At 47.5% G+C, this 24,391-nt stretch overlaps 1 protein-coding gene and 1 long non-coding RNA gene across 5 annotated transcripts in view; both read right to left on the bottom strand.

The window, feature by feature from the left end:
- PBX1 (PBX homeobox 1) overlaps window positions 1-24,391 on the bottom strand; it is a 336,966-nt gene that overhangs the window by 103,341 nt on the left and 209,234 nt on the right. The window lies entirely within an intron of this gene.
- Window positions 8,461-23,261, bottom strand: LOC106503647. Its single transcript, XR_001297337.2, has 3 exons — window positions 22,859-23,261; window positions 22,109-22,114; window positions 8,461-8,478 (listed from the first exon to the last, which is right to left on the bottom strand). It is a non-coding gene; the product is annotated as an uncharacterized LOC106503647 (long non-coding RNA).

The raw sequence follows: 24,391 nt of genomic DNA, 5'->3' as shown, positions 1-24,391 counted from the left end.
ACCTAAGTCAGGCAAATTCAGTTAATTTGAGTAAAGTGTGAAGACCTCTCCCCTGGAGTAGGGATTTCTATTTTCCAAAATTGAGATCAATTTATTCTGGGTGGTAAGAGCTCCGTCCTGGTACAAACAAGGGTGAGGTGCTTTAAACAAGCTGCCTCAGGGATTCAGAGAAGCTGGGGTTCTGATAGGATGAAGGAGGCTTGGCTCCACAAAAGGCTCCTTTTTATTAACCCCCCACGACCATTTGCAGGGGATGAAGGGGTGATTTGGACTGAAAGAGATCAAGTGATTTAGTAAACCAGTGGAAGAGCTAGGCAGTCTCGTTTTACTACCGCCATACAGCCTGCCATAAAGTAAATCACTCATCTAAACCCAGTTTAGTCGTCAGCAGCCAAGTCTTTGTTGAGAGTGAACACGAAAAGAGTATCCAATTAAAAAAAACCAAAACGGAGGGCAGAGTAGGGAAGGAGGGATGTAACTAAAGGCAGAGAAGAAGCAGACTCTGCTTGTTCGAATCCTGGGGGTGGAGATACCAGAGTCTAGGGGGCCCGGGTGGGAATATGAGCAACAGCACAGCACGGAGTCCAGAGCTGTTTCTGGCTAGGGTGCATCTGGTGAGCCCCACGGGGACAGTGACAGGTGCAGCCGCCTCTCGAATCTCAGCAAGGCAGCCCCACGGGGCTGTGACAGCAAAGGTGGATCTGAGCTCAATCCGAGGGGACATGGAGGCGTTCGGGGCATTCCATCACCTATAATACCAGCATAACTGCTGGCTGTGCCCACATGCTCCTGGCTTCTAACAGGCCTGACGAGAAGCAACCTTGAAAGTTGTTTCAAAGGAAAGCCCGAGTCCTGTGCTAAAGGAAAATGGCAGCATCGCTTCTGTGAAACACGAGGCAGTCACGTGGACAGTCAAGCAGGTGGACCGGGGCGGCAGTTTAAAGGCCTGGGGGAGACACATGTGCCCCTTGAGGGAGTGAGGAAAGACAGGAGGAGGCAACAGGAGGGCGCGGGGAAGGGAGTGAGCTGCCAGGAAAGAAGGATACAGGAACAGCCCACACTTCAGGACCCAGGCTCTCCTCTTGCAACTGAATTTTTAATGTTCTGCTGCACTAAAATAAAATTGCTTTACTGGTGACAGCACAGGTTAGAGGATTGTGGAGTTTAATTTTGTGGACATTTTCCCAAGGAAATCCTTCTTTTGTAGACTCAGAAGACTTACATGGGAAATCGTCCCCCTGATCTCAGAATAAGAAAGATTTAATCATGTTATTCAGTTCCTTGAACTTATTTACTCAAATCTTCAAAGTCCTCAGAAGAACATATCGCCACTAACAAAGATTTCCTTAAGAAAGGAAATGAATGCTGCAACCGTTTCCTGAATACCAGCCCCTAAAGGTGTGGGGTGGCGGGGAGAAGAACGTGGCCCCCCAGGCAGATGGTGTTGGAGCCCTGGACCTCTCCTTCCTCACCTGTACAGCCCAGTGAATGCTTTCAGCTGAGGACATTAGTGCGGGGGTGTTTATGGATGTTTCCCCAGTGAATTTCATTGAATGAATTTTAATTGCTTTATCAACAAAACACCTATGTGTCATTTAAGAGTGAAAAAAAGAATCACCTCTGAGCCATTTGGTAATTGTGGCACTTTTACTTAATCATTAAAAAAATTGGCGCTGGGGCAAAATTTGACACTACTCCACTCTCTGGAATCCCATGACCAATACGCTCCAGAAGAGGCCACAAACCTCGGCCGATGGGAAACCTCCTCAAGATGCTGAGGCTGGTGACATCTGAGCCGGGCCGTGACGCCTCCAAGCGGCTCTTCCTCATCACTCCAAAACAACTCTTCCTGACAGATCCAGCACTGACCGGTCTCAACAGTGGTAGCAAAGTAAAAGAGAATAATGTCAACTGGTGAGGATACTCTTTCCTGGGGCTACCTACACACTGCCTTATGTGAGGTGATGGTAAGGATGGTCGGACCTGTGCCTGAGACCAGCTCACTCACTCCATTGACTTATTCTAGCAAAATTCCATTTGTTCTGAAAAGAATGAGACAGAAAAGGAGTCAGGCAGACACAGAACAAAGTGCTGGTGCTGATTCCTCCAGGTACGAGGCAGGGGACCAGGTGGTCATGTTACTACTAGTACTTCCCATGTGGCCAATATTTACTTCAAAGAATATGTTCCCTTTCCAGCCCTTCTCAGTTGCACCCACATCCATGCCTCACTTTTTCTCTTAAACAATCCATGGGGAGCACGAACTGTCCACACAAAGTCTGCACACCTACCTACTTAATATTTTTCTTGATCTTAAAATCTAACTGCTTTTAAATGAAATGAAGGAAATGCTAAAGCTGCCAAGGACACTGAAAGGAGACACTGTAACCCCCTACCTACCAAAGAAGTCCCAGGACAGTCACAGAGGGTAAAGGGGGGAAAAACACACACATACACACACAGGAAAGGGTTATCCTTTTGCTTAGCTTTCGTATCATTTGATGACTCCTGAATACAAAAACTCTCTAAAAAGAAATTTGGATTCACCAAGATTTAATACAATAGGTTTCCAAATGTGGCCAAGAAGGAACAGGTATGATAGAAATGAAATGCATCTTGCTTGCAGTTATCCTTAGAGTTCAGGACACATAAATTGGCCCCAAACCAGAGATTTGAAGAAAATAAAAGAACAGAAAAAAGAGGAAAAACAAACCCAACAGTCCTCTCCAAATTATACCCCTCAAATTACACTCAAATCGTTATGAAAACAGAAATTTCAGAGGATGTATCAGAACCACCACCACAAAAACTATTCACACAGACACACAACATAAACAAAACAAAACCTTCCTCTTCCACTATCTAACACAGGAGATTCTGGTTCTGAGGGTCTTGGGCTACGCATGTGTGCTGCGACGAGGCCCGGATGGACCAGTAAAAACCCGGCATGGACAGATCTCTGCCCAGAAGGAGAGGATCTGAATGTACCACTATAAAGATGGGCGTTGGGATTCACTGATACGGAAGGCTGTTCAGCTAGTGAGTTAAAAAAATCCCACCAACATTAAATAAATAAATGAAAAGGCCGATACGTCTAAGCCAAAGTGATGCTACCTATTTACTGCTTGAAGCCAGCACTCTGCCAAATAGGAGACAAAATGATTATTTAAAAGCTCCTTTTTTTTATCTCTGTGGCACCACGCAAGTCTCAAATGAACCTTTCACCAGGACACCAGAGATGTTAACACTCATCCTCCAAGATCCAATTTCAACCAGCGGAGCTGTTACCTAATCCAGCAACCATCACATGTGATCAGGTTCCTGCTTCCCTGATGGGCGCCCCGCAGCCTCCCTCGCCTCCTCCCCTCTTTGCTCCCCAGCCCAACAGCTTTTACTCAGGTTTAAAGGGAAAAAAACCCCTGTTTATATCAGTACATACAGGATTTTAATACTGAGATTTGTACACTTCCATTGCCAAAAATAAAATCAACTGCAGTGGATTTGCTCTGCAAAGAGGGTCACGCAATAAGATATTTAACCCTTTTGGTCATCATTCTTAAAGGAGTTTCCTTCTCACAGATCTAACCCCTCATGTAAGAGACTGGTCAAGACAGGTGAGTGATGTACACAGAAATTGTCACAGGCCCTTTAAAAAGCATCCGATGTCACCATCTACCTTGCTGCCATCACTGGCCCTGGGGTTAACTCTCTGGTGAACCGCCCAAGATAAGGAGGCTGTCACAGCACAGTCGGGGCTGCTCTCACAACTGATCTCCTGCTGGTCTTTCTTTGTTTCTTCACACGCGGAGAAAAACAAACCAAACCCAAAGGCAGCTTCAAGATCCTTGGCAGGAGGGCAGCAAGCGGGTTGTTTTGTCCTTGGCTGAGCCCTGACACCGATCCAGAGCAGCTCCACACAAAGCCCACTAGAGGGCACTCTTTCTTCACCAAGGACGGGTTGTGCTAGGTGGGCGGCTGTTTTCAGTCCCCAGGTTTTTTTAGTGCCCGGGGAAATGCCCCTGCTGAGATTCATGCTTCCAGGGGTGCAGCAGGCAGCACAGGAAGACAGCTTATCTACTGAGAGGGTCGTCTTCAAATTTGGACAGCAGTGCAGGGACCCAAAGCTGGGCTGACAGAGAGAGATGATGGACAGTCAACAGACAGGTGGTTTTTTGGGGGCTTCCCAGGCGGTGCTACCGGTAAAGAACCCGCCTGCCAATGCAGGAGACATAAGAGACATAGGTTCGATCCCTGGGTCAGGAAGATCCCCTAGAGGAGGGCATGACAACTCACTCCAGTATTCTTGCCTGGAGAATCCTGTGGACAGAGGAGCCTGGAGAGCTGCAGTCCAAAGGGTCGCAAAGAGTTGGACGTGACTGAGCGACTTAGCACACAAGCGGACAGGCAGTTTGGGAAAGGGCATGAGGTGTTCCCAGGATGGGGGCCCTCATGCTTTCTGGCCAATTTCTTTGCTCAATCTGAAGGCACAAGACTGAACCTCCATGCAGGTTTTCCAGTCTACGAACTGGTCTTCAATACATATGACCAGAAAAGCTGGGATAGTGAAGCTCTCCCAGACTCACCAAACCCTGCTCTGCCATCTTCCAGGGGGCAGAACTTTGGACAGAAGTATGGGACAAAAATACGCTGTCCTTGCATTTTTTAGAAATAGAGCAAAGTGCCTGCCTCCTGAAAATATCACAGTTAGATGTTTTATTTGTTCAGAAAGTACCTGTGCACAATGAATTGTATCACCTTACAGAACATGAAGTCATATTACAAACTTAGATAGCAGGTAACTGAAGATTACAAAGGCAGAGTAATTTCCCCAAAACCAAAGCAGATGGGACAAGCCACAACTAGAATCTAGGTCTTTAACTCTTACACACTTTATCCTTTACTCTAACATTAGGATTCTGTCACCAATGGTAATCGGGTGGATGTGCTTTCAATTCTGCATGTGTGTGTGTGTATACACACACATGCACACAATGTCTTTTGCTGCTCAGGTTGTGGCTGACGTGCAAGGCAGAAAACAACCAGACACGAGTTGAAGAAGGGAGGAAGTTCTTTCTACTGACCTCTTAATTTCCTTAAAATTTCCTGGTCTTCTTCAACTACTTCTTTCTGCCAATAGGACCATCATGATTAGAGCCATTGAGCCTTGTGATAGAATGCCATCTTCCCTCTCAGAAAAACCCACTTACCGCAATCTCATCCTATTTCAAATCTCCATTTGAAATCTCCAAGAAACCTACCCAGATAGATAATAGCTAGAAATGAGTGCCCTTGCCACTGAGCCACCAAGCAAGTATTAACGCTATCTACACCACAGACACAGAGAAGGCGATGGCACCCCACTCCAGTACTCTTGCCTGGAAAATCCCATGGATGGAGGAGCCTGGTGGGCTGCAGTCCATGGGGTCGCAAAGAGTTGGATACAACTGAGCGACTTCACTTTCACTTTTCACTTTCATGCACTGGAGAAGGAAATGGCAACCCACTCCAGTATTCTTGCCCGGAGAATCCCAGGGACGGGGGAGCCTGGTGGGCTGCCGTCTATGGGGTTGCACAGAGTCAGACACGACTGAAGCCACTTAGCAGCAGCAGCAGCAGCAGCAGCACACCACAGACACAGCGCATCTCAGAGCCACCGCCGTCACACCTGCCACCTCGCCAGCAAGGCTGCGAGCTTCTGAAAGGCTGTGATGACCTGTCCTCACCTATGTATCCCCCCATGACCTCACAGAGCCTCTGGCACTGAGGACCTATTTGAGCATCTCCTAATGTATGAGAAAGAGTGCAGGAGGGAAGCCTGCAGGATGGGCTCTCCAACGACCCCTGTGTCGGTTCACTGTTTGTAAGGCAGTCAGCTCCTTAGATATTCGCTCTTTCTCCCTCTGGTCCAGTTATAGTTTGGACCAGAGTTACCTTCTGGTAGAGGCCCTTTCCCTCTGTCATCTCTTCCACCCCACTTCAAAAATCTGTCAAATCAGCCTGAAAATGCTAAACACACAAATCTACGCTGTCATTAAGCTAGAGCCTCAGAACCCACAGCCTGGCATGTCCCCAGCAAGCCAACATTATCCATGATGAAGGCTCTGGGTGTTGGGGAAGGCCTGGCATGTGACTGGTACCTGGGGAGGAATTCCTAGGAGGGCTGACAGTGGCCCCCAGGGAAGGGGCTATGCATACCATGTTACCCAAAGGAGCCCTCTGCGGAACGCTCAGTTCACTCAAAAAATCCCTAACTGAGCACCTCGAAGGAGCCAGGAATGGGGTGGATGCTGAGATTTCCAAGAAGCCCAGGGTTAGACTCCTCCAGTCCCTTCAGAGTGAGCACATCAAGTTGCCAGAGTAGGTGGAAAGCAAGCAGAAATCCCGGTGGACACATACCCTCTAATCCTTCCTCTAGTTTCTTTCATTTCCCACAAGCACAACTGCACTCACAAATCATAAATTCCAAGCTTCTGCTGCAAAATAACTATGACATATTTTGATTCTTCTGAACGGGACCAAAATCTGATGTCAGTGGTTTGAAGCTTAAGGTACTGTGTCCTGATATTTTCCAGTCCCAACCTTCTCGTTTGTTTGATGAAAAAGGTATTTTGTGCATTTTGAAAAGAGTCTGCCTATCCAACAAAGGGAAATGACTAACAAATTGATTTTTTGAATTTTACAAGCCAGCCGGAGAGATGGTTGCCAGTCAGAGTTTCTGGTGAGCATGGGAGAACCAGTGGCTACCTTAGTGGAGACCGTCCAGTGCAGGCAGAGATCTCTGAGGCAGCTCAGATGAGAAATCCAAGTTCCTGGAGTCTTCAAGTGTGAAAGCCATGCTTAGACTGCCAGCCATCTGTGCGCCAGCTCTTGAGACCCTCAGGGACACCAAGGCTGGGGTCCGTGGGTCTAGGGATTCTTATGGCATCACCAGGTCTTTAGACGTAAAGGTAAGATGTCTTCTAGCCCTTTCAACCTTCCCGGGTTTGTTAGGCAGGTAACCAAGCAACAGGACTTGAGGGCTTTAGTCAGTCAATAGCAAGACTGTGAGATTCCTCAACACTGCATCCTGCAAATACTCACCAGGCATCTCTTATAGTGCCAAGCACGGTGCTGAACTTCAGAATAAGCTGTGGTCCAGAAAGGACCTTAACGATACATTCATGTCTTCATATCTACCCACCACCACTATGTTCAGGGCTTTATGAAAAGTTTTAGGGCAGGAGGTAAGCAAAAAAATATATGACACTCTTGAGATGGTTTTAGCGTTTTTGTTGTTGTTTATATTTGGGGGGTTTTCTTTAGAGAAACATACCATACTTTTTCTTGTCATCTCTTTTTCTGAGCCAGGTTGCAGTGGCTCTGGTCACATGCATTTTCTACTTCTCAGGAAACACTCGGGCACGGATCCCGATCACACGTCCCCTGCTTGGCACATGGAGCCTCCCAGGCCAGCTGGCAGAGAGCAGGCTTATGTGCTGGGCAGCAGACTCCTGCCTTCCTGGATGGGTGCCGGCTGCCCGGGTGAGGGGGCATTGGTCCTTAGTAACTTTAGCTTGGACTGCTGCTGGGGGACACCCTTGGCTTCAAGAATGGCTGCAGAAGTTGGGAGGAGGGTGTGACATCACAGCAGCCTTGACCTTGACTACCATGCCTGGAGGTGTGAGGGAAGCACAGCTCCCAGGGAGGGCCAAGGCGGGGTGCGAGAAGCCAGGACGGCACCTGGTAGCCTGCAATGCAAGAAACGGTTTCCTACTCAGTTGTGTATAAAATGTGTGAGAAATTGAGAGCCACTGGTTGGCAGCTTGCTGTGCAATCCCAGAGACGCAGGCTTCTCTCTACAATGGTAGTTTCTCAAGGAAGTGACACCGTGGGGAAAGCAAGAGAGCTTCTCACCGTTCTCTTGGATTCAGATGATAACATCAATTACGCACCTAGCACATTGCTGGCAAGTGCTAATTCTTGACAGATTTCCTCTCCCATCAGAATTCAGCATCCTCCCAAAGGGCAAGGATGGGCCTAAGCCCTCTTCTGTGAGCTGCACAACATGGCCGGAAGGAAGAGCACACGTACAGGGCAGCGTCCAAGGCTCCCACTGCACGACCTTGCCCCCCTTAAGCGCAGTTTCTTTATCACCTGACAGTCAATAACATAGTGTCAACCACAGCTTGACTCTCATTAAAGCATTAAATAAGTTTATTTTTACAAAAGCACATGTCTGGGCTTGGTAACTGGTTAGCTTTCAATGGTTGGTTAAATCTACATCAATCCCATTGATAAAGGTCCCTTTGGGAAGAGTAAGAAAGCAAGATAGATTCCGACTTAAGAGTTTGTTTTTTACATGAAAGAAATCAGCAAGGTGGAAAGAACCAGGCTAAGTCAATGAGTATACACACACACACACCAGGCTAAGTCAGTGAGTACACAGACACACACACACACACACACACACACACACACACACACACACACACACACACACTCCAGGCTAAGTCAGTGAGTACACACACACACCCCAGGCTAAATCAGTGAGTATACAGACACACACACCAGGCTAAGTCGATGAGTATACACACACACACACACCCCCACAGCAGGCTAAGTCACTGAGTATACAGACACATATACCCACACCAGGCTAAGTCAATGAGTACAGACACACACATACCCCCCCCCCCCACCTCACTGTGCTGTGCTTCTAGGCAAACTCAGACTGACACCATCAAGCCCAGGAAATCGATTCTGAGCTCAAAGAATGAATACCAAAATGTCTTCTTTTTTCACCCTTTTCCCCCTCTTTATGTACCTTTCTTGCTATTCTTCTCCCAAGCACGATAAGAACCCTACTTCCTCTGACGCCCAATATGTGCCCTCTTTATGAGAGCCCCCGGCTCCAGTCTTCCTCAGCCAGGAAGCATGCTGCCTTGGCAGAGCTCACTGGAAGATGCAGTCCTTCCGCAAGGCTGGAAAGGCCCTTCGGGGAGCTGCTCAGCTCTGGGGCAATCTCACCGTATGTCAGACAAGCTAGCCTGGACACCCTCTTCAATGGCGGCTTTCAAGTTTCCATTGAAAGTAAAGACGTTGTAACCAGACGGGAATAGCAGCGCTATTCACGATGGAGGTTTGAGGAAGTGTATGGCAGTTTTGACTCTTGGGTGGGATTCAGACCTTATGTCATCCTTTCCTGCTGGGACATAGAGAAACCCCACACTCAAAATATTAAAAGATAACTGGATACTGCTATGTTTGTATGATGTGTGATCTTAACTTCTTGACATCATTCCACTGTGTCAGGACAGAGAATGCTTTTCCGGCTCCTGCTGCTGCTGCTGCTAAGTCGCTTCAGTCGTGTCCAACTCTGTGCAACCCCATAGACGGCAGCCCACCAGGCTCCCCCGTCCCTGGGATTCTCCAGGCAAGAACACTGGAGTAGGGTGCCACCTCCTTCTCCAATGCATGAAGGTGAAAAGAGAAAGTGAAGTCGCTCAGTCGTGTCTGACTCTTAGCGACCCCATGGACTGTAGCCTACCAGGCTCCTCCATCCATGGACTGTAGCTCTACCAGGCAAGAGCACTGGAGTGGGGTGCCATTGCCTTCTCCAAGTGACTAGCAAAATTTTCTTGTGTATATTACCAAGCTCCATTACAGCAGAACTATTCTCTTCCTCCAACCTTCCAAATGATTTCATCAGAACTAAATTTTAAATAAAGAGCATTTTGTTCTCACAGAAATGCTTCCAGTTTTGAAAATCACAGAATAATTCAGTGGCAGGGTTCCTAATACATTGTACTGTTGATCTTGAGGGGTCCTCACCAAAGATAGCGATAACCCAGTCTTAACTCACTCCGAGATTATTTCCATTTCCACAAATTATAGAAGACACATGCCACGAGTGAGAGTCCACCTTTGTCCTGCAAGAGGAGGCTTACTGTTTAACAGGAGTGAAAGGACGCCTCTACAGGATGACAGCCACAGAGGTGTCTGACCAAGGACACACAGGGCCGACATCATAGTCGGCAAACAGCGAGCTCCACTAGGGTCGGACACAGGGTCCAGAATCAGGAAATGCGTGCAACACTTGGGCTGGTTCCATCCCTCCGGCCTCTTTAACTTGGTCCTTCCACTTCTCCCTCCATTAGGGACACAATTCCTTGGAATCTGCAAGAGGATGGGAAGGACTCACTGAATCTCAGGACCACCGTATGACTTCAACTAACACAGATAAGAAGATCATTTCAACTAAATCTGTGTATTAACTATGCTAATATTTACACTGAGAGATGAGCTGTGAAGGGGGCATGTGTCTCTCTCCTATATGGGACATAGGAGAGGAAACAGCTTAAGAAAGGGCCTGACAGAGAGTTTCAGTGAAAAGCTGAAGAAAAAGGATGACCTTTTGGTTTCTTCCAACCCATCCCTTTCCATGGACACAGAACACTGATTTTTGGTTAAGTCACGATTATAGGAGGAAAGATACTTCCCAGCTTCCCTTGCAGCTAAATGTGGTCATATCTCCAGTGACAAAATTCTGGTTAGTGATAGATGAATGGAAATAAGATATAAAACTCTATCCTTAAAGAAGGAATGTCTTTCTTTCCCATCTCTCCTTTCTTTTTGCTAGCTGGAACATGGATATAAGGGCTGGGGCTCTGGCAGCCACTCTGGACCATGAGTTGACCTGGGGAATATAAGCCACAGCAGGGAGAAAAACCAGATAGAAGTCCTCACATCCTAGAGACCAGCCTGTGGTCACCTTCAGTTCAGTTCAGTTCAGTTCAGTCGCTCAGTTGTGTCCGACTCTTTGTGACCCCATGAATCGCAGCACGCCAGGCGTCCCTATCCATCACCAACTCCCGGAGTTCACTCAGACTCACATCCATCGAGTCCGTGATGCCATCCAGCCATCTCATCCTTGGTCGTACCCTTCTTCTCCTGCCCCCAATCCCTCCCAGCATCACAGTCTTTTCCAATGAGTCAACTCTTCACATGAGGTGGCCAAAGTACTGGAGTTTCAGCTTTAGCATCAGTCCTTCCAAAGAAATCCCAGGGCTGATCTCCTTCAGAATGGACTGGTTGGATCTCCTTGCAGTCCAAGAGACTCTCAAGAGTCTTCTCCAACACCACAGTTCAAACGCATCAATTCTTCAGCGCTCAGCCTTCTTCACAGTCCAACTCTCACATCCATACATGACTACTGGAAAAACAATAGCCTTGACTAGATGGACCTTAGTGGGTGAAGTAAAGTCTCTGCATAAACTTGCATTTTGTTTAAGCCAATTTATCTTGGGTTTTGGGGAGGTTTTTGTTTTATTTGTGTTTGGCAGCCTAACCAATCTAAGCTAATACACTCTTAAAAAAAGAAAGAATAAACTCTAGAAGGCAGAGTGATTTCATGCTGGGTAGAATGTTACAGAGAAAATTAGAAAGAGGCAGGTTTAATAACCAGAGGCAAGTCACAGAAACACCCGAGTAGCCACTGGAGAGAATTTCTTCCTACAAAAAAAAGAAAAAGAAAGAAAAGAAAAGATTTAGAACAGATAGAAAAGGGTTGATTATTAGAGGGGTCTCTCTTGGGTGCCATGTAGTCTCTTAGCAGAAGTGAGAGACCTGGGCAGTCTGGAGAGAGGGAGCATGGCAGCAACAGGCCTCCTGGTCAGGGTGCTGGTGGCCTGGGGGAGTATAGCTCAAACCAGGAGGGAGAGGAGGGTGGTGAGGCGTGGCTGCGTGTGCAAAGTAGCCAACAGCGCTCTGCTGCCTCTGTGATGAAGGAAGCGAAGAGACTCTGTCTTGAACAGAAGAAAGCTAAGACAGGCTACACTGTCATCCTGGAGCTAAAGAGAAGAGAAGGAGCAATATGTGAGACCAAGTTCTAATAGATGACTGTAGGCTGTTGGGACTTACCCACCTGTATACAGCTTGTATTTGTATATTTCCTTACACTATAGCACAACAATGTTTGCACTCTAATTGGCTTGTGAGATCTGCCAGTTCCAGAGGAGTGGAAGAGGGACACAGGAGAAGAGAAAACCTCAGCATGACCCATTTAAAGAAGAAATCACCTCCACTCACTTTGGTGGTAGCAGAAATTCCCCAGCAGAAGGACACTGGGTCTATTTCTGGGCACCCCAGGTCCATTCAAAACACCTGCCAATTAGCTTTCCTTTTTCCATGAGCACAAACACCACCTGTGACCCCGGACCATCATCTCACAAACGCACACAAGGTCAGTCAGGGTCTTTCCGGGAAAACATGTGGGTAATCCATCACCAGTCATTACAAAAACCACCCCAAGCACAGGTCTTGGTGCTAATGAGTCACCAGAGTCATTCTCAGACACCGGGGGCTGCAGAATCTGCCGGCAAAAAGGCGGCAGGAGAGGCAAGAGGTTTTCACTGCTGTTCAAAAGTTCCTGAGTTTGGGCCTCAGAAAGCATTAAGTCTTTGACTGAGAGAAGGCTGGATGGTAGGACAGGATGCTTGCTGTGTCTAGAGTCTCATCCTGGGCAAGAGAATGAGGATGCTGAACAAGGAGTGCTGGTGGAATGAGGGCAGGGCCCTGAGACGATGGGCTCCAGGCTGCAAGGCACACCTTCAGTCACCAGTCCTGTCTCAGCATAAAGGGGAAACATCTCAGGGGGACCAAGAGAGGTCTCGGCTTGTGACGTTTCTGCTTCAGGGAAGAATCCATGGAGCCATCATTTGCAGTTCTTCCCATCTCAGCACCTGTGCCTTTCCTTAGGGAATGAGCTGCCCGGTGGCTCTGAGCTCCCAGGCTGTGTGCTCCATGGAGTCCCCTCTTCCCACTAGAGTCCATGTGGCCGAAATCTTAAAAACATAAACACCTGTCCATCAAACAGGCTTAACTTTTCTTGAACTTGAGTGCAAGCATTCAAATTCCACCCTGAACAGGGCTTCTCAAATGCCAATTCAAGTTTCCAGGGGGACATCTTAAAGGAGAAGTAGATTTCCAGTAAATGATTGCAACTTATCGAAAATAATGTGCTACTTAGCGTCTGCGGCACACATCCTGGCAGGCAGCAAGGGGAAGCAGCACTGGAGCAGATGGGAGCGATTAGGCTCTGATTTTCAGCCGGGCTTTTTCTTGTCGGTATTGCCTCTGCTTGTGTTTACATCCTGGTAAAACCAGGACATTTGGGAGAGGGGAGAGACGCGTTCTCTGGACCATTCCTTCTTTCTGTGTGCCAGAGATAGAGCCCCCCCACCCCCACCAAGAACTCTCACACAGAAGGTGCCCTCCCCCTGTGGGGAGGTAAGGTGGTCATCACCACTACCATCATCAAAAAGCATTTAGCTCCATGAGGCGCTCACTAAATACATCAATGGTTGACAGAGAGACAGATGATGGGGATCTTAATTTTCCTTTAAAGATCTGCCTCCCTGAGGCTAGGCCTTATTTACTGTGATTCTTACTATATTTATCTGAAGAGGTATCTTGTTTCCTCCTCCACCGAATGAGCTGACATCTCTCCGACCCACAAAATCTCTCTCAACTGTTCCACCAGGCAGATGTTAGCACGGCCCTTTCTCAGGCCCCTTAGTGATGGTACGTCACTAGCAAATTGCATCTGTTTTGCTGAGGACACTGCTGCAGAGGGCTGACTGCCCAGTAAGTCCCGGCAGGACAGAGAGGAGACCCCAGCTGTACCCAGTTTATCGGAGCCCTTACACGGGCTCATGTTCTTTGGGGTAACAGACACAGAGTAATCTCAGAAGCCAACTTTGCTTTTTTCTTTCCAGGCTGCTTGCTTTCCAGTGGCACTCTGACTGTGCCAGACTAGTCATGTCCACTTATGTTTAGTGACAGCCTTACAGCTCCGTCAAAATAAAAATCTCTCAGCCTGCACAAAGTATTGCTGGCCTGCACAATTTCACCAACACTGCCACCCCGACAAGGACCCAGGATGGTCTCTTGGTCAAGCAGTCACTCAACAAACATATGCTGAGTATCTACTCTCTACTGGATCCTATTTCAGCTGGGGAGACTCAACCAGAAATAAGAGAAGTCTGCAGACTGGTGGGAGAAAGACAAGTATCAGCTGATGATGGAATCAAAGTGATCAAATAGGTGTGTGGATAAATGCATGGGAGATGTGGAAACAGGATATTTTCTTGTGTGAGAATGAACCTCTGCAAAGCAACTTGCCTAAAATAAGCTCATTTGCTTATATTCTCACCTGAACACTACGGGGTATCATTATCCCTTTATTCAGATGGGGGAATGGAAGCACAGGGGACTCAGAAGGGCACACAACTAGTTATGCAGTAGACTCACATCCAGGGCCTTCCCTCTGCACCACAACCACCTCCAGCCTTAGCCAGGCTTAGGAGGCAAGCGAGGGCCAGGGCCCTGACTAAGGTACAGGGCTGACCCAGGACTCTAGGGCCGGAATTAACAACTGGCAATTTCCGCAGGTTGAAGGCCAACGTGAACTTTCATGCTGCCTTTTGCAGAATCTCATTTCTCTGCTCTCCTGAACCAGGCTAAACCAAGAGTAACAACTAACAACACACACATGGTTTTCCCAACTTCAATGCACTCTGCTTACGACTTCAAGTAAACCGAGAAGTCACAGAATTGTTTACATACCAAAAAATGAGTTTGCAGTGGCACAACCTTTTTAAGCCAAATTTGTTTTCTCTTCTTGTGTCAAGAGATGTGGAAGTGAAATTTAGGTTGCTGTGCTGTTGGTCTGTTTGGTAATGTATGACATGGGTTCCTGGCACATGACCTTGGCCTTAAGGTTTGACATCACACCCTCCAGTTCCAGGTTCTCTTCCCAGGTTGCAAAGCAGAACCATGAGGCCATCTCTCTGCCTTCATGCTACCAAAAGACACTTAGGCTTATGGGAAAATGAGGAGACAGCTGCTTTGATGTCCTCCAATGAAAAAGTGCTGAGCACTTGCATCATGATGGTTACACGTATTCTTCTCTCCATTTTTGAAATTTGACAGATCATCTAAGTCTTGTTTACAACACGGGGTATGAATGTGGCATAAAAACAAAATTAAAATGTAAAAATATTTGGCTACATGTGTACACATATATATGTACATTTATATTTTCTTATACATTCCTTTTGTTTAGAAAAATTTAAGTCATGGAATTATTCTCAGCCTTTCCTCCTCATCTTCAAACATATCAAACTGTGATGGAATCATGGCAACACAGGGAAAACAGCTAGCTAATTTAAAAATTCAGTATACCAAAGCAAGTTACGTACATGCAGCTTTCTTTCCTCTTCTAGAGAAGATACCAGGAAACCAACTTTGGTTCCCAGAACCCTAAGGAAGGTTCTGCGGCCTTAGGGCACCATCATGCAAGGTCCATTGTTTGCATTATTTTGGCATTTCTTAACTATGCTTGTGAAAGTTGTTTTTTTAAAATAGGGGGTGGGTTGCAGTGGCACATGAAAGTGGTCAATATATAAGTCTTATATAGCAAAATTACTACTTATTGCTGCTGCTGCTGCTAAGTCGCTTCAGTCATGTCCGACCCTGTGTGACCCCACAGATGGCAGCCCACCAGGCTCCCCTGTCCCTGGGATTCTCCAGGCAAGAACACTGGAGTGGGTTGCCATTTCCTTCTCCAATGCATGAAAGTGAAGTCGTTCAGTCGTGTCTGACTCTTAGCGACCCCATGGACTGCAGCCTACCAGGCTCCTCTGTCCATGGGATTTTCCAGGCAAGAGTACTGGAGTGGGGTGCCATTTCCTTCTAGCTGCCACCTAATGGCTATGCAGGTGTGGGTGGGTGGATCCACACTGTTACACTTTTAAATTCCCTTTTGTTTTGCTGCCCAAACCTGGCTAATTTGGCTGCTGGTCTTAAAACTCAGGCTGGAAGAAACATATCTAAGATGAGACAGTTGCCCAGCCTTTAGGTGACAGAGATGGAAAGAAATATGAACAGAATAAAAAACAGAGGTCTTCTTAATTGCTCTCTGCCTTACTGCTATTTGAGCAGCTTTCTCTCTGCAAAGACCCTAGACTCTCAAAGGGCTTCCCAGGTGGTTCAGTGGTAAAGAATCCTGACAAGCAGAAGACATGGGTTCGATCTCTGGGTCTGGAAGATCCCCTGGAGAAGGAAATGGCAACCCACTCTAGTATTCTTGCCTGGGAAATCCCATGGACCAGGGTGCCTGGCGGGCTACAGTCTGCCAGGTTGCAAACAGTCAGATACAACTTAGCGATTAAGCAACAACCACAGCATAAGACTCTCAGAAGTCATCAGTCTGTGCTTAGGTCCCATGAGAAAATGCACACAGCCAGCTCTGTGGTCAGAGGCAGAATCACTGGGACGCAGCGTCACTCTTCATTTCTTCACTCTGAAATAATCCTGAGATTATCTCAAAGATGCTATGGTGAATTTCAAGGTACGGCTTCCCTGGACAATTATTCTCTCGATAGCCAAGCATTTACTCCGTTCATGCAGAGAAGAGGAAAGGACTCCATTACTGGCCCCTCCATCATCTGAATGACAGCACCCATACTCTGTCATACACACTGGGAATAGGAATGTGCAACCCTGGCATCACATGTAGACGCCCCATCTATTTTAACTGAGATTTAGAAGTTCAAGCCATACATACAGTGATGGTATATTAAGGGTATAGGTTTATCGTCCTGTAAATTTAAGGAAGAGAAAGTCTATCAGTGTATGTCAAAGAAAGCTTTCATGGCTGAAATTAGACTTAAAACCTTGCAATCGCTTTGTTTCATGTAGGACAACCCTCTGTGTGGTTCCTTCTGGATTTTTCCTAGGAGTATAAATTCAGTTCCAAAGAAAAATAAATCTCCCAAGGGAAAACAATTTAACTATTTGGAGAATGTGTTGATCTTTAAAAGACACCGATTTCCCTAATAAAGGGAGAGAGGAGAGTGTAAGGGATGTGAGTAGGAGGTGGGGAGAGAAAGAAAATAGTGGAGAAAAACAAGCAGAAGACAAGAGGAAGATAAAATAACCCTCAAGTTGTTCGTGGAACAAGAATTACCCTGGGAAGTCCCTGGCAGTCCCGTGGTTAGGACTTTGCACTTTCACTGCCAAGGGCGGGGGTTCGATCCCTGGTTGGTTGGGCAACTAAGATCCCTCAAGCAAAAAAAAAAAAAAAAAGGCATCACACAGACCAGATGCTCAGTGGTTAGGACATTATACAGAGGCCCTTCCTTCTAAATCACATCACAGCATCCTTCCTAACAAGATACTTGGATTTGCAATGTGCTGCACTGCCTTTAGCTGGCTGTGCCCTTTACATCAAAGGAATGGACACCCGTCTGTGTCCCTGGGGCCTCAGAGTCTCTCCTTCCTGGAAAGAATAGTAGGAAAGGTACAAGAAGGAATACACATGCAGTGAGCTACGATAAATAGCTAACAATTTATATTTACATTCATTCTTGGGCAGAAACCTTCTTTACTGCAATATATTAATTAGGTTATTCATTCATTAAATCAAAAGCACCTTTCTCTGAGTGCTTAGCAAATGTCCGGCAGTACTGTGTTTACTGGAGACACAGAAATTAAAAAAAGCAAAATGCCTGCCTAAAGGAATAAATGGTTTCAAGGAGAAAACAGAGAAATAAACAGTTTTAAAATGCCCTGGTGTGGAGGAAGTTTACCCTCCAAAAGGCCTCTGCTTGTGATATGATCACAGTTAAGTGTGCTGACATTCATCCTGATTTCCTTACTCCAGCAAAGGCTGTCACATATTCAAATACACAAACAGACACCAACATATGCTGGCACAGAGGTGGACCAAGGCCAGGGACCAGGTGCTCCCGCTCACCTGTAACCGTTTCAGCCTCACCATAGCCCCACATGGATAAATGCATCAACCGCTTGCAGGACTTAAACACTCAAGAGCCACTAGTAAGCAGAGCCTCAGCTCTGCGTCCCAGGACAGGACACCCCACCCTCTCTCCCTGGAGAGCTGCTTCAGTGAACAGGGGGTGGGGGAATTCTGAGAGTGCAGCCAGCATCCATCATGCCAGCAACCCCTGGCAGGCGATCTTAACAAATGCACTTCCTCCTCCGGGAAGAATCGGGGCTCCGTAGCCTGCACCCAAGCCACAAGCTGCACACCAGACCAGAGATGGGCTGGGAGGGAGGGGCAAAGGTGGTTTTAAGGCTTTTGTGGCTTTGAAGAAAAGGTCTCTGAATGTGAGAAAGCATTCAAATAGTCTCTGCAGGCATCCTGGCCCTGTGGTTGGGCGCTCTTGGGTCTGTGGCCGTTGAGTTCACCACAGGCTCAACTTCTTCCCAGCGTATTCCTCTCTCATTTAGCCCTCGAGACACCCGCACAGCTGGGGTGGCTCTGCAAACCTCACCAGCACGTGAAAAGTCTGGGGCAGTGATCTTTCTCGCTTGATCTTCGACAGGGCGTCCTGGAGGCAAAAGTCAGACTCTCAAAATCTGAACTCGTTTCTTCCGGTACCAGAGAAGAAAAGTAAATATTTAACCACAGGCACAGAGGTTGAAGGAGCAGCAGCTATAATCAAGACTCAGCTTCTCACCCCTCCCCGAGCTGAGGTGAAGATCCCCCACGCCTCTATGCAAGCTTACCCAGGGCAGTGAAACCCAGGCTCCAACCAGCAATAATTCCACATATAAACAACTCTTGCTCGGCATGAAGCACACACCAGACAGTAATCAGCTTATCTAATAGAACAGGCCTCTTTTCCTAACGTGGAGGAGGATTAGCAGGCTTGAATTACAGCCGTGAAGTGTAATCAAGCTCTGATCGACACTGGCAAAGGATACTGTATATTCCTGCTGGGCCATGGGTTGTTGGCGCGATGTGGTGTACCTACAGGGGATGGACAGGAAACGTTTGTGATGGTAATGACTCTGGGAGACAGCAACTGAGCAACGGGAGAAAGCAAGTGTTATGGGAGAAAAATTAGATTATAGCTGGTGCCCACGTCCTCCCTGTACTCCTTCCAGGCTTTGGAAGCTCTTAAAGTGACTGCATTTGAAAAGATTTTGCAGGTCCATTAAGAATATACTATCCCCCTAAATCATAACCAAGGGTGAACTCTACCCTTGGTTGGCCACAGAAGATACTTCATTGCTGTCTATGACACAGATCCCACTGTCTCTAACCACAGTGAGGGCTATGGCGTAGGAGTGCTGTGCACATCCTGCGGTCCAGGCATGGGAATGGAGCGGGGAATACGGCTGCCATGGAAATCACAAAGGAATTCGTACTGGGCCTCAGAAATCCTCTGATAGCTTGTTGGTAAAGAACCTGCCTGCAATGCAGGAGACCCTGATTCACTTCCTGGGTCAGGAAGATCCACTGAAGAAGGGATAGGCTACCCACTCCAGTATTCTTGGGCTTCCCTTGTGGCTCAGCTGGTAAAGAATCCGCCTGCAGTGCAGGAGACATGGGTTCAATCCCTGGGTTGGGAAGATCCCCTGGAGAAGGGAAAGGCTACCCACTCCAGTATTCTGGCCTGGAAAACTCCATGGACTGTATAGTTCATGGGGTTGCAAAGAGCTGGACACGACTGAGCGACTTTCACTTCACTTTTCAGAAATCCAATAAAATGATTTAAGAATCCCATCCTCACTTTGAAGATGCCAAACCAACCCAAACCAACTAGCAGCTGCCTTTTCTATCGCCCACCATGGAGACATCTCATCTCACTTGGGAGGCCAGCATTTGATGACAGGCTTGTGAAAAGGTCATCTTTATTTAGTAAATTCCATGATAGAAAAAAAAATTCTGAATTTTTTTGAAGCTTCCCAAAGGACCCTTATATCCTACCTAAAAAGGAAAACATCTTACTCTAAGTCTGTTTTCTCTCACTCTGCCCATTTCTTGGTGATGAACTTTTCTTCACATCCTCTTAGAGCAGCTCTCTAAGTAAAACAGTTCAAAAGGCCAGTGGCCTTCTCTTCTAAAAATAAAGAATCACAGCTTCCTTTGTAACTTCTCATCTATCTTGACATCGAGTCTTTTTTCCTATTCATGTTTCTTAAAGATCAAAGAATCCAAAGTGGACATAACATTTTAGGAAATTGCTTCCACTAGCGTGAGGAGTGTGCGTGTGAAAGTCGCTCAGTCGTGTTCGACTCTTTGCGACCCCACAGACTGTAGCCTGCCAGGCTCCTCTCTCCATAGAATTCTACAGGCCAGAATACGGAGGGGGTGACAACTCCCTTCTCGAACCCAGGTCTCTCATATTGCAGGCGGATTCTCTACAGACTGAGCCACCAGGAATACTGGAGTGGGTAGTCTATCTCTTCTCCAGCAGATCTTCCCGACCCAGAAATCGAACTAGGGTCTCCTGCATTGCAGGCAGAGTCTATACAAGCTGAGCTGGCATGAGGGATGCCAGGAAGATGACTTCCTGACCTTCCTGCATCCTGGCCCTCCCTCTCAGGAAGGATCCACTGCATCCTGCTCACCTTTGTCCCTTCCCCCAGGGGTCCCCGCCAGACTTGCTTCCCTCCAGTACAGTCTCACCTCTAATTCTCTCCAACACCAAATTCTTCCTGATACACTTAGCAGGTGTCTCGCGGTAACATGAGTGCCCTTGGAGAGAATCCACCGGTGAGGAAGGAAGGAGCCGTGACCAGCAAGGTGAGAGGTAAAAGGATGTGCGTGGGCCGCCTGTCCTGCCAGTCCCATCCCATTCCTCACCGCCTTACCCCTTAAGATACGCAGCCCCCAAACCCTCTTCACCCATAATCACAGCATGGAAACCTCACAGCAGAGCCTTTTAGTTAAAGGTGTCTGACATGAAATTGTGAAGCCCAAACTGTCAGACACTACAGCAATAGGTAAGTGCGTGAAACTGTTTAAAACAATCAGGCAGACTACAGTATAACCACCAGTGCACATAAGACACTCGTGTGTCTATAAGCAAGAGCTGAGCTGAGTGGGTCCCCCAGTTCTATCAGGGTACCACCCATCCACTGAAAGTAGAAGATAAGAGAGAGCATTGATTCAAGGGCTGTGTGTGGTACCTGTGTTTAAGATCTGGATCAAGGAAGGCAGAGCTCTGTTCAATGAGTGACATGTGCCGAAGATCCTCCGAGCACTAAGAATTCACTCCAAGGTGCAAACGAAAATAATTCTAGGATTCAAAATTGTGCCACCAACACAAAGGCTGAGAACACGTGCTCTTAGCAGGACAAAGCCAGCAAAGGCAAGAAGAACCCGAGCTCTATCGAGAACGTCTTTGGTGTCGAATTAAGCTGACCTGACCTCACGTTAGTTTGGATAGCCAAGGAACAGTCAGGGCTGAAGCCCAGAACTGGATGTAATCAGATCTGAGAAAGCAGACACTATGAATACAGAGGGCCTCTCTGGGTCTGAGTCAGAGGCACCTCCCTCTCTGACAAGCCCCACCACTTATCTTGCACTCAGGGGTTACCTCAGTGCAAAGTACTGCCATCTCTGCTCAGACTTTCAGCCAACCCTAGTGTCATCCCTGGGGCCCTCCAACTGGCCTTTCAAACCTCATTCCAGTATCTCCACCCAAAACAGTATGCAGGGCTGCAAATACTGCCCCTCACATGCCAGCAGTCTTGAGGGGGAGGAAGGGGAGTGGGCATTGCTGTTCAGGGGCCATCCTCCAAACCACACGTCCAGTATCAGTTACAGCTTTCCAAATTGATACGTGATGCTGATAACAAGAGTCAATCTTTGCACCCGAGTGAGTTAGCACAGTCCGCAAACGGGAGGCTGCCTCTCCCTTCCAGACCTGGTGTGAGATGTATCCACACGCTCTCTGCAGAGCCCTCTCAAATTTATTTTCCCAGCTGACATCTTATACGGCCCTATCAACAAGCACGCTGTCAAGGCGGCTTGTCAGAGTGGGTAATGGTGTTGCATCTTTGGCTAGGCTTTAACATGTCTGAAAGGATCTGAAACCGTATGCTCTTTTAAATACAGACTTTGTGGAAAAAAAAAAAAAAAAATTGAATCGCTGAACTCCAAAAGTCAAATGGCAAAGAATCTGGGTAGAGTAGATCTGTTGCAAATTCCATTCTGTGGGGAAAACCGTTGCATAATTAGAAGGTGTTTTCGCATCTCTCTGTTGAGTTTCGGATCTGTAGCTAAAATGAACCTTGTGTTTAAAGCCACCAGGAGCTTTCATGAACAAGGCTGATCAGACAGAAGTGTGGCTTGAGCGCCTGAGAGCAGTGCGGCTTTTCCTATTCTTGGGGTAGGGCCCAAACTTGACTGAGCCCTACCTTGCCCTACACAAGGTCTCAGGTTTCTACATTCCATTCGCCTTCCCTCATGTTCCCCCAACCCCCTTTCTGGCCTGGAGGCCCGCTGGGTCCCAGGCTGCAGGTCTGGCCAGGGCAGATGGGTAATTTTTCCTTTCAGCTTTAATGGCTGCTATTAACAATAAGTTGCCCTGCCCTACTGATGGCTCAACTTTCAGCTTTTTCTCTGATTGCCTATGAGTAACACTGTGTCACATGAGCTGTGTTTAACAGAGGTGTAATAAATGCCAAAGAAGAAATATTACCCAAAATAAAAAATAGTTTGTCCCCGTGTGGCCAGGATCTCATGACTCACAACAATGTTCATTTCAGCTTCTAACATAATTTCCATTTGCATTCTTTTTTTAAGGGTCTCTGGGGGCTTTAAAAAAGCTGTTTAAGAGGAAAGGCAGAAAGACCATAGCAATTGTCAAGTTTGGGGATTTCTGCGCTCTAGACAATTGCTGCCTGCAGACAAGAGACAGACTGACAGAGGGGTGCGCCCTACAGACACAGAGGACAGGGAAAGGCAGGCAAGGGGCTCATTACTGATGGTCTGCCTCTGGCAGAAGGCGGGCTGACCTCCTCAGTGTGGTTCAGAAGGTGGGCTTGGCAACAGGACACAGAGATGAAGGAAGGGGAGGCTGGACCCCTACTACCCCTCCCCACTTCTACACACACAGACACACACACACACACACAGACACACACACACACACACACAGGAGACAGAGATGAAGGAAGGGAAGGCTGGACCCCTGCTACCCCTCCCCACTTCTACATACACACACATACACAAACACACAGACACACACACACACACACAGGAGACAGAGATGAAGGAAGGGAAGGCTGGAACCCTACTACCCCTCCCCACTTCTACATACACACACAGACACACACACAGACGCACCACACAGGAGACAGAGATGAAAGAAGGGAAGGCTGGACGCCTACTACCCCTCCCCACTTCTACATACACACACATACACCAACACACAGACACACACACAGAGACACACGCACACACAGGAGACAGAGATGAAAGAAGGGAAGGCTGGACACCTACTACCCCTCCCCACTTCTACATACACACACACACACACACACACACACAGGAGACAGAGATGAAGGAAGGGGAGGCTGGACCCCTACTACCCCTCCCCACTTCTACATACACACACACACACACACACACACACACACACACACACACAGGAGACAGAGATGAAGGAAGGGAAGGCTGGACACCTACTACCCCTCCCCACTTCTACATACACACACACACACACACACACACACACACACACACAGGAGACAGAGATGAAGGAAGGGAAGGCTGGACACCTACTACCCCTCCCCACTTCTACATACACACACACACACACACACACACACACACAGGAGACAGAGATGAAGGAAGGGGAGGCTGGACACCTACTACCCCTCCCCACTTCTACACACACACACACAGACACACACAGAGACACAAAGACACACACACACACTCCTCGAGGCAAAAAAGATACCAAGTTCTCATTTAGTTGCAGGAAAACTCCATCTCCCTTTTGATAATAAGCAAAAAATACTTCTATGTTTTTCAAATAGTAGCTGGTCAGAGCTATTCCAATTCCAAAGAAAAAAGCAATAAACTCTCAAATCCCCTGGCAGTCCCTTGGTTGAAAATGTGGGCAGAAGTATTCCAGATTTTCAAAGTTTTCACGGAGTAGGAAGACGGAGGTGGAGGTGGGCCCTCAAGAGGCCTGGGGGTGAGATGCGCCCCTCCTGTGAAAGCTGGGATCTTAAGGCAGCAGTATCAAGAGGTACCTACTTTTTAACGGGCCTTGCCTTTGAAAGAGGCTGGCCAAAAGCAGCCCATGAGGCAGTCTGTAGTGAGTGGGTGTGTGAGCATCTCCTTTAGAGGCTGGAGCCCTCCTCAACTCTGCTCTGCACTTCTCTCACGCCTGTGTAATACACGTCAACATCCTCACTATGTATCTGACTAAGGAAGTTTCGGTGGGCTAGAGAATGGCGACCCACTCCAGTATTATTGGCTGGAGAATTCCATGGACAGAGGAGCCTGGCCAAGAGTCAAGATCCATGGGATCACAAAGAGTCAGACACAGCTGAGACACACACACAAGGGGGTTTAGGG

Source organism: Capra hircus, chromosome 3 (genome assembly GCF_001704415.2).
Source record: "Capra hircus breed San Clemente chromosome 3, ASM170441v1, whole genome shotgun sequence".
NCBI lineage: Eukaryota > Metazoa > Chordata > Mammalia > Artiodactyla > Bovidae > Capra > Capra hircus.
This window is presented reverse-complemented; position numbering and strand designations above follow the sequence as displayed.